This window comes from Manacus vitellinus, unplaced genomic scaffold (assembly GCF_001715985.3).
Source record: "Manacus vitellinus isolate BGI_N305 unplaced genomic scaffold, ASM171598v3 scaffold_50_pilon, whole genome shotgun sequence".
Classification (NCBI taxonomy): domain Eukaryota; kingdom Metazoa; phylum Chordata; class Aves; order Passeriformes; family Pipridae; genus Manacus; species Manacus vitellinus.
Genome location: NW_021940612.1, coordinates 2,157,416 through 2,167,694, shown reverse-complemented (window position 1 = coordinate 2,167,694; position 10,279 = coordinate 2,157,416). Strand labels below are relative to the sequence as shown.

General features: G+C 39.6%; 1 protein-coding gene across 1 annotated transcript in view; it reads left to right on the top strand.

Annotated features, from left to right (window-relative positions):
- The first annotated feature begins 1,861 nt into the window (after window positions 1-1,861).
- The window catches only part of PIP5K1B (phosphatidylinositol-4-phosphate 5-kinase type 1 beta), a 99,264-nt gene continuing 90,846 nt past the window's right edge, over window positions 1,862-10,279 (top strand). The window contains exon 1 of the mRNA XM_018081011.2: window positions 1,862-1,922. The gene's annotated coding sequence lies outside the window, so the exon portion shown is untranslated. The remainder of the gene's footprint in view (window positions 1,923-10,279) is intronic.

Below are 10,279 nucleotides of genomic sequence, written 5' to 3'. Positions count from 1 at the left end.
AGCTCCCTATTGTATGTACAATATATATATTCAAATAATATATATAATTGTAAATATATATTTTTTATATAATCCAGTTGATTTCGGTTTCTCTCAGTTTGTATAATTTTTTTTTCCTTTCCTCTCTTTGCCCAAAGGGGGAGGGAAGGCAGGGGCTTTCACTGAGCATTTGAAGACTTGGCAGGAAGCCAGCTCAAACTTGCTCAGAGCTACAGGCCAGTTAGTCTCACCTCTGTGCCTAGCAAGATCATGGCGTAGATCCTCCTGGAAACTATGCTCAGGCATGTGGAAAATAAGGAGGTGATTGGTTCCAGCCAACTTGGCTTCACTAGGGTAAATTGTGCCTGAAAATTTGATGGCATTCTACAATGGTGTAATGGAATGAGTGGTTAAAAGAAGAGCAACTGACACTCAAAACATTTAACACTGTCCCATATGACATCCTTGTTTCTAAACTGAAGAGACATGGATTTGGTGGATAAAGTTCACACTCAAGAGTTACAGTCAAAGGCTCAGTGTGCAAATGGAGGCCAGTGATGAGTGGCGTCCTCGGGTATTGGTATTGGGACTGGCACTGCTTAGCATCTTTGCAACATGGATGGTGGGATCAACTGCATCCTCAGCAAGTGTGCCAACAACACCAACTGGGTGGTGTGGTCAACATCCTGGAAGGAAGGGATGTCATCTAGTAGGATGCTTAAGAACCTCATGTGAAGCTCATGAAATTCAACAATACCAAGTGCAAGGTCCTGCACCTGGGTTGGGGCAATCCCAAGCACAAATACAGGCTGGGTGGAGAATGGATTGAGAGTAACCCTGAAGAGAAGAACATTGGGGTACTGGTGGATGAGAAGCTGGACATGAGCCACCAGTGTGCACTTGCAGCCCAAGGGCCAACCACATCCTGGGCAGCATCAAAGCAGCATGGCCAGCAGAGTGAGAGAGGGGATTTTGCCCTCTACTCTGTTCTGGTGAGACCCCACCTGGAATGCTATGTCCAGCTCGGGGTGGGGGGGGGGCAACAAGGGCACAGACCTGTTGAGCAAGTCCAAAGGAAGGCCACAAAGATGATGAGAGTGTTGGAGCACCTCTCCTATGAAGACAAGCTGAATGGGGATGTTCAGCCTAGAGAAGAGAAGGCTTCAGGAAGACCTTAGAGCAGTCTGCAGTCTTCTAGTACATAAAGGGAGCCTGTAAGAAAGCTGATGAGGGACTTCTGATAATGACCTGTAGTGATAGGACAAGGGAGAATGGCTTTAAACTGAAAGAGGGTAGATTTACATTAGATATCATGAAAAAATTCTTTATTGTGAAGGTGATGAGAAACCGGAACAAGTTGCGTAGAGAAATTGTGGATGCTCTATCCCTGAAAGTATTCAGGGTGAGGTTGGATGGGGCACCGAGCAATGTGGTCTAGTGGCCAGGGGAGTTGGAACTAGGTGATCCATAAGGTTCCTTCCAACCCAAACAATTCTATGATTTTGTGATTAATTGTAGCAGGAGTGTGCCTGTCACTTTGCAGGTCTCAGCGTAGCTATTGCCAGCAGCAGCAGCTGGGGGAGCAGAGAGATACCAAGGGTGGCAACCTGATGGGAGTCCCAGCCCTCTACTGAGGCTGGTCTGTGCTGGCCTCTGTTCTGTGTTTGCTGCTTTTGCTGACTGCCATGTGCAGAAAGGTTTCCCAGTGTTGGAATGGTACTTCCATTTAATTATGTAAACTCTTGTGAAGTCTCCTGCCGTTAGCCACTAGACCATGAGAGCAAATAAGTCTTTCCTCTTGGATTCATTACAAACTGTTTTTTCTTCTCCAAATGTAAGTTTGATTTTTTTTTTTCAGTTCATGAAGAGGACTAAGTGAACGAGATAGCATGTCTAAGACTGCGTTTTCCTCATTACTGATGGCAATAGTAGAGTCACAGGCTGTGAGTCAAATGGTTTGGTTTTGGGGGTTTTTTGTGTTTTTTTTAAGTTTACGGAAGATTTTTCCTGGTCTCTGAGTGATTTGGAGCACAGTTTATCATCTGCTAGCTTACAGAATTTGGGAAATGTGTTTTCTTTGTTTGCCTTTTTTTCCCTGCAAGCAAACTCAGTTGTTGGTAAAACATTCTAAGCACTCATGACCCAGAGAAACTGGAAGCAGCCAAGTTTTCATTTGGGTAATGTACAAATCCATTGCAGTCATCACTGCTGCCTATCTCCAATTAGAAGATTAATGAAGTTATTTACTTGGGGCCAAGAGAGCAATCTTCACTGTTACATACCTTCTCTAACCCAAGCTGTAAAATTGTAGGACTATTAAAAAGGAGTTTAAAAATTTGTGGGCTTCCTGTTAGAGCTATATTTGAAAATTTTCAAAGGATTATTGAACTACATGGAAAGATTCTGGGATTTCCTGGTTACTTCTAAGATAACTTTCTGCCTTGAAAGTGTCTGCAAATGCTCTCTCCCTTTTGTACCTAATTAAAGTCTTGGTCTTAATGTGTCATGAGTCAAAGCCTTTCGCTGAGAGTAATGCACTGTTTGTATGAGCCATGCCCAAGTTTACAGCGTGGCGGGTAGCAATACATGGAACCAAAACTGTCTCAAGTAAGAAGACTTAACTTTGTTTTCAGTACTGCTGTTTGGTTCTGACAAAGTTTTTTGGATCACTTTGTTACTTAAAGTTACTTCAGTGTCAAATTTGACATCCACAGCTCAGTCGAGAGATGTGCCAGCTCTCTTATTGCCCTTGGTCTTTAGTGTCTGTTTTTCTTGCTCTAAGGTTTTACAAATTTGAGAGGACTTGTGTACTGATTTTTCTGAATGTACAATATTTTATGCATCATTCTAAGAAAACATTACTAAGAAAATAAATAGTCCTATTCAGACTTTTTTCTTGAGTGTGTTTGCTGACCATATTAGGAAAGGTTTCTCTGAGGATGGAGGGGATAAAATTTACCTTCTATGCTGTTAGAGAGATTGCCATGCAGTGTAGTGTTTTGGTGTATGAGTCAAGGTAAAGATTACTACACCTTTACACTTTTCATAGTGCAAACCATAATCAGCAGATCCACACTTGCAGACGCTGATTGGGGTCTTCTCCGTATTTCTTTGTGATATGTCTGTTCAGAGAGCAGAGGGGACGGCTCTGATTTGTGTGATGTGGAGAGTGCCTCTTACTCAGCTGACCCATCTCCAGTGTTTCTGTGGATACAGCAGTGTTTCTGTGGATAAATAAGTAGTCTGGAAAGAAAAAGTCATGTGTGGCTCAACCTTGCACAAAGGAGCACACCCTTAAGACAAAACTGAGTACACAATTTCTGCCAAAACAGGTGTCTTTGCTTGATTTTGAGTGATGTGGAAGTCAGTATGGATAACTGTATAAGATGTATTGCAGTGCATGAAGACAGACACACACAGAAGCCTTTGAGGTACCAGTACTTTAGTCCTTTATATACCCCACTCCACTTAATGGAAAAGAAACTTCACATTCAGAATGGTAGTGGAAGCTCCTGGGAGGAAAGAGAGATGTCCCACCAAGTTAAGTCACTTTGTTCAACATGAAAACAAAGGAAGTATTATGATGATCTTTTTGGCTAGCAAACAGAAAACCTTCTCATGAGATTCCACAGCTTCTGGTTTTGTTTTTAGTACAAACATGATGATGTAACAAGTCATCTCGTTAAATAATGATACTTGTATGTTTAATGTTATCAGATTTTGTTTACACTATAAACCTTTTTCCAGCTATTCATAGATCACTATAGTAGGACTCTAAAGTATTGCAATGGAAAGAACATTATTATGTATTTCTCAGTGGCAATAGAAATCTAAATTGGAACCTTACTTTGCTGGTCTTTCCACTAGAAATGGTCTGAAACTCCTGGGAATGTGGATGAGTGTGCATCACAGTCTTTCATGATCACTTTTTTTGTGGTTGTTAGATTTCTGCTGAAATTTGTGGTGCTGATTGCATACAGAGATGTGGTGCTGCTGGGACTACTTTTGTCTTCTGGCCTGTCAATTTCTTAGCATACACAGAAAGCAGAGATGGCATTGTTAAAGAGGCGGCTTGGCATCTGTTTTCTAGACAGAAAAACACCCATAGAATATTATTACATGGTGTGCAAATAATGGAATCCAAGCATGAGATAATAAAAGTACCTAAAATTAAAACACATTACCTGTGTAATTTTAAGGTGCCTTCTAAAATTCTGCTGTAACTAGATGAAACAATGAATTTAGGAAAAGTTTTAGTGATGATACTGAGAAGGAAGAGTTTCAGACCTCTTCAATAAAATTATCTATCCAATCAGAAGAACATCTTAAATGACAATGTTAATGGCAAATTGCTTTTGTTTCATTTATATAGGAATACCTACTAAAATGTTCATTGTTGAATTAACTTCTTTTTTTAATATATATATTTTTTTAGAGCCAGGACTAAGGAATGAGTAGTTTATAAATATTGAGGTTAAGATGATTTGTGTACTGCTTCTCATCTGAAATGTATTCTTAAGGATGTTTTATTCAAAGTCTTATGCTTAAGTGTTTGAAAAAAGAAATTCCAACAGTAGGAGGAGCATCCTACTTATTAGCCCTCAAAGCTTTAATTAAGTCCTAAAGTATTGTAAACTGTCATCTTTGCTCAGCCCCAAGCTCTCTGTCTGAAATTATGTAGAACATGGGCAACTAATTTTGACCTGTCTGTGGAGAAATATTTTAATTGTCTGCATATGAAACAGCAGATTCAGTGTACTGTTGTGTTCTCATGCAAAATAGGCAGCGTCTATCTAGACTGGAGTTTTTTTATGGCTGTCCCATGCTTTTGTTTAGTGTTTACAAGGTTACCTCTCTTCCTTTATGTTACTATCCTGATAGAGAACATACCAGGTTTTGTTGTGTGTTGGTGTACATTTAGGTGTGACTTTTGTCATGTGCTTTGCATACACTTGTACTGGAGCCTGAAGTGTTAATGCAAACAGACAGATCCTACCTAGGACTGTATTATTTGACTAGCTGTTTGTAGCAGAGTAGGAAAACTGGAGGTTTTGAGCAATGAATTAACACTTTAAGTCATCTACAGCCCCACAGAGGGCAATACAGCCCCTACAGAGCCTGCAATGAGGGCAGTGTTTCCTTCATTTTTGTCTCTTTACCTCAGCAGACCGGGTTGTTATTATTATCATTATGTGAGCAAGGGCTTCCTGTTGTGCTGTAGTTAGCCAAAAGTGAGCACACAAACCTTCAGGAGAAGAAACACGTTTGAAAGTACTCTTTATAGTTACTCGTTCTCAACTTGGGACTGTGTTCTGTTAGCAGCTGAAGTGATCAATTTCCTTCCCCTTTCCAGTAGTAACCCAGTAAGTCATTAAACTATTCCACTGCTGATTACTCTTCTGACTTTTTCCCTTCTCTTTATAAGTTTATTTATAAAGGGAAATCTGTGACGTGCACTTGGCTCTCTCCTAATTTTAAAAGATACTGTGCTTCCTGTGGGAAGGCTGATAGTGTTGTAAGATGAACTTACTGTGCAACACCAAGAAAGGAGATTGTTATCACTGTGTTTCAGCAATGTACATTAACAGCTTTTTCTTATTGTATGAATAATTAGAAATGTTGTTTATAAAGAAAGAGGGCCATGGTCTGCTCTGCCTTTGGGGACTCCAGTTTCTAGATTTAGCAAGGTTTCTTTGGAACCTGGGCTCCATTGTACTAAAGCACAAACAGAGCATGTCTTACATGTTACTGACCTCTGAGTTTATTTTGGTCTTTTCATACTTTTGAAAAGTGTTTGAACCTACCCAGCTTCTGCTTCACGTGCTTTATGTCACAGAAGTTACAGGAACTCTATAGGGTGGAGGATTGACATGTCAAGACGATTATCTGAGAGCAGTACCCTCTTTGCCTTATTTTCTCTAAAGGAAGAGTTGTGTAAGGATTCCTGCAGTAGTTGTGTACTGCACAGCTCTTCTTTGAATCTGTTCAAGAAAGATCACTGTAGTTTAAGTGCATTTTTGATCAAACTGTGAGTTAGTACAGCCCTAAAGTAGTTGTGCATCATAGGAGCATCCTGCCTTATATTTTTGGTTCTTGAATTTATTTATTTACCTATGGTATAAAAATGATAATTTTAACATCTGTTTGACCATATGTGGAGGTCAATTATTAACTAGTAAGCAGCCTTGAAGTTATGCACAATTACTAAGTACACTTACCTTTATCACTCATCTTGACTCCTCCCAGTTTGCGCATAGACATTGGAGAGACTGCCTGTAAGTCAAAATTGCCCTTTGCATCTTACTACTTGATTCAAGTTTCAGGATTCAAGAAACATGATTCATGTTTCCAAATTTACTATGAAGTTACAATCTGTGACAACAGAAAGTCAGTACCCTTTTGTGTGGTCCCACTGCTCATGTTCCTTTTGTTAGTTTGCTGCACAGGCTTCTTTTCATCCACACTCTGTCCCTCTCAGACATGGAGGAGCTGAACTGGTGAGATCTGTCTGGGTATTCTTTGGGCAAACAAGGGAAGTCCCCGCTAGGGGTAGGTATGTGCTCTGATGCAGATTGAAATGGGTCTTCTGCCTGGTCATAGCTTTTCCATACTTGCCCATGTTTCTTTTATGTGGACAAAGACCCCTCTGACCCTGACTAGCAGTTTTCCCAGTGGCAGCCTTGCCAGTGCCCTAAATCAGCCTTGTGCACAGGGGTCTGCTCAGATGTGCCCCATGCACAGCTGGCAGAAGGCAGACATCAGTGCAGTGTGGATGCAGATGAATCATTGTGAGGAGATGGGCATCTGGGGTATGTGTAACATGGTACCATAAAGAACTGATGTACACTCATAATCTCTATCTGGTTTGGGTCTGTGTGTTTAAGTCATAAAATGAATAGTGAAAGTCTCTAAGTCTCAAGATAAAATGTCTTTAAAACTTTTTCCATGTGTGACATTATTGCAGCTCTTACCATAGCTGAATTTTACCTGTTTATGACTGCATCCCTACACCAGGCTGACTTTATGATCAGAAAGGCCTCAGAAGTCAGCGGAAGACATCAGTGTCAAGCTGCTCATAGCTCTTTGCAAAATTCAAGGAAACTGCCTTGGTTGTAGGGGTTCAAAGAAGAGCTGAAATCTAAAATAATCACATTCATTTTATTTTAATCTGAAATTATCTGATCTATTCATATGTTGTTCAAAATATAAAATTTTGGGTTGAATTTATGCAGCTAACAAATATGATCTGAAATTCCCTCAGTCTTGATGTTTGGTATATTTCTGACTTAATGTGCAATATCAGGGTAACATCATTAGCTGTGGAAATTACGAAAGCACACAAGTACACCATCTGTTTGAAATGGTTAAACTGGAGGTTAAAATGCCAGTAACAATTTCCGCTGCCTTCAGCTGAAGCTAGATGTGTAATATCAGACTGTGGTAGGAAGTAATTTATAAGTTGTTTATTTGGGTTTGAATTTTTTTTTTTGGTCACAGCATTACATGAACAGAAGAATTTAGTTTTGCTTTACTATACCTGCAAATGATGGTAAAGTCCATGATGAGAAGTATGGTTCACAAAAGTTGAGTTAAAAATAAAATATGCCTTAGGATATTTTTGTTGGCTGCTGTTGAACAATGTCTTGATTTTTACATAGACCTTCAAAACAGAAGGAGTTTTACGTTGAACTTGAGGTCTAATTACAGGGACATATGTTTCTTTCAGGGGCTTGTTTGTTGAAATGTAAGTATTTTTATCAGTGTTTGTGACACTGTAATATTGTGCTGAAGCATCACAAATTACGTGAAAATTGCTAGGAATGTGGGGGTTTATGAAGTAGTTTGACAGGGTAAGTAATTAGGCATAGTGAAAAATGAGACTTAATTTTTCCATTTGCAATAATCTCTAGGGATCCTAGTGACAAGAGTCTGACTGGAATTTAGTAAGTGCTTGGGTTAAAACTGTGTTTCAGTAGCAACCGCATGAAATACTTGGATGTTTGCTTGCAGTGCTCTTAGTATTTTCTATCTTATGTTTTTATGCAAAGTGCATTTGACACAGTGGGGACTATTACATTTAGAGACAAATCTTAAACTGAAAAAGTTGGAAGCAAACAATTTTTGACTTGGGTGTTTTGGTGATGCTTTGGCTAATAGAAACAACAATCACCTCCCTGCTGAGACAGGAAGATGGAAATCAGAGGTTTTTGTGGGACCTCAGAAGTATTCAGTATAAACATTGATTCTGTGAATTTGTTGCTTCCACATATCAGCTATAAATTATGTTTATAATGGGCTTTGCAAACTCTGAGAAATACTGTGTAGTATGAACCTACAAGGTGAGAATGGTGGTATGTCTGTAATATACTGGAGGGTGGGACTTGCAGGAGCATCCCCAAATTTGGAAGGGTGAGAAATAAAATTCTTCAGTGGTTTTCTTAAAGGTTTTATGAGGTTTGCTGGATACTGTGTCTTCACAGTTAAAATGAAATGTAAATTTGCAAACACGATTTTTATAAAGCATACTTGGTGCAACTTTTCCTTTTATTGAAGAATTGAAGCTATCCATTACGTGGAAATGAGTAGTTCAGCAAGCTGCAGCTGATTCTTGTAGCCTCAGTTCTGGTTGCATAGATTTGTTGTGAAGGCACTGGAGGTAAAAGCATTTCATAAAGTGCAGCATATAAGGCCTGGGCTAAACAAGTTTTTGCTTATTAAAAACTTACACTTAGATTGTCAAGTTCAATTTAATCCTCTGCAACAAGCTGTCCCTTAAAACCTAGGATATGAGGAGTAAATCAGGGCTTACCCCGTAAGATCTGCTGAGTCACTGCAGTTTCTTCTGGCACAAGTGAGGATTGCAAAAGTTCAGCTCTTTATATGAGAGACTCTTAAGGACTAAAGAAGCAAGCTGCAGGAGATGTACCTTTAAGGGCTAACTGACAAAAAGAAGAAGTATAGTGTAGAGAGTACTGGGAAGGCTAATGTCCTGTGATGAGACCTCTGTCTATATTGTGTTTCCTGCGGTTTGTTACTGGAGCAGAGCGGAGCACTCTGCCTGTTATGTGTCTATATGCAGGGTAAGGAAATGCAGGCTGTGAGACTGCTTGTGCTTTAGGGTTTCTAAGAAACTCCAGCAGCGTGCAGAGTTGATTTTGACTTGTAAAACATCTGTGTCATCGAATGGACCTTTATGGACAGCAAGAGTTCAGGAACAATGCGCAGACGATCAATATGATCAGATGATGTCCAATTTATTATTTAAATGAGTTAACTTTTATACAGTTAGCTTTTCCTGGATACGTGATCACAACAAGGTGATTGGATAGCTCAGTCTGTGCATGTGTCTCATGCCTTCAGTTCATTGGTTCTAATGCTCTGTCCACGTGTCCTGACATCATTCATATCACCCAAAGTCCCTCCTATCAATTTGCCTTTAGGGACTTTCCCGAGGCTTTCCAGGTGTCCCTTTATCTCCAATTTCCCACAACTTTCAACTATAGACACACAGTTTTCTCATAACTTACAACTATAAACATACAGTATTCACACAGCTAACAACTATAAACACAGAGTTTCACACAGTTTGTCAGTATAAACACACAGAGTTTTCACAGAACTTGCAACCTCCAAAGTTACGTCAAGTGAGGCCTAGTGCTCCTTAGAGCTAGAAATATGGGTTGGTTGTTCATAATGTGTCCATTTTCCTGCAAATACTCCACAGACCTTGACCATGTATTTCATCCATATGCTCTGTTAGGTGACTTTTTTATTTGTGCCTATAAAGTATTAGAATATATTCTCTTCTGCCACACACATTCTCTCATGTAAGTGAGAATGGGACCTGGCATTCACTGAATAATTAGCAAAACCAGCAGTGATGTTGGGAAGTTATAAGGTCATTTGTGATCCTTCCATCTGTTCATTTACATTATCTTCAAGAGAATAGGGCTCTCTGCAGCAAAAGCAAATATTTCAGTGAACTAAGTGCTCAGACAGTGAACTATCATTTCACATGTGTGTAGTGGGTATTAAAGATACAGGGAGAAAGATAATACCATTTTTTCCAGTTTAACTTTGTTGTGCTGATAGCAGATAGCAAAGGCGGGTGACAACAGCAGCAAAAGCCAACTTGCAAGGAATATTATTCTGAGGTATGCTGGGAATTGTATGTGTGAGATAAAATAATCTCAACTATATTGTGTTCTGCTGAGTTAGCATGAAAAATCATTACGTAGCCTTCTTTAAAAACCTGTGTGCAAGCACAAACTGTATCCCTATGTATCTGGGTTTCACTGGG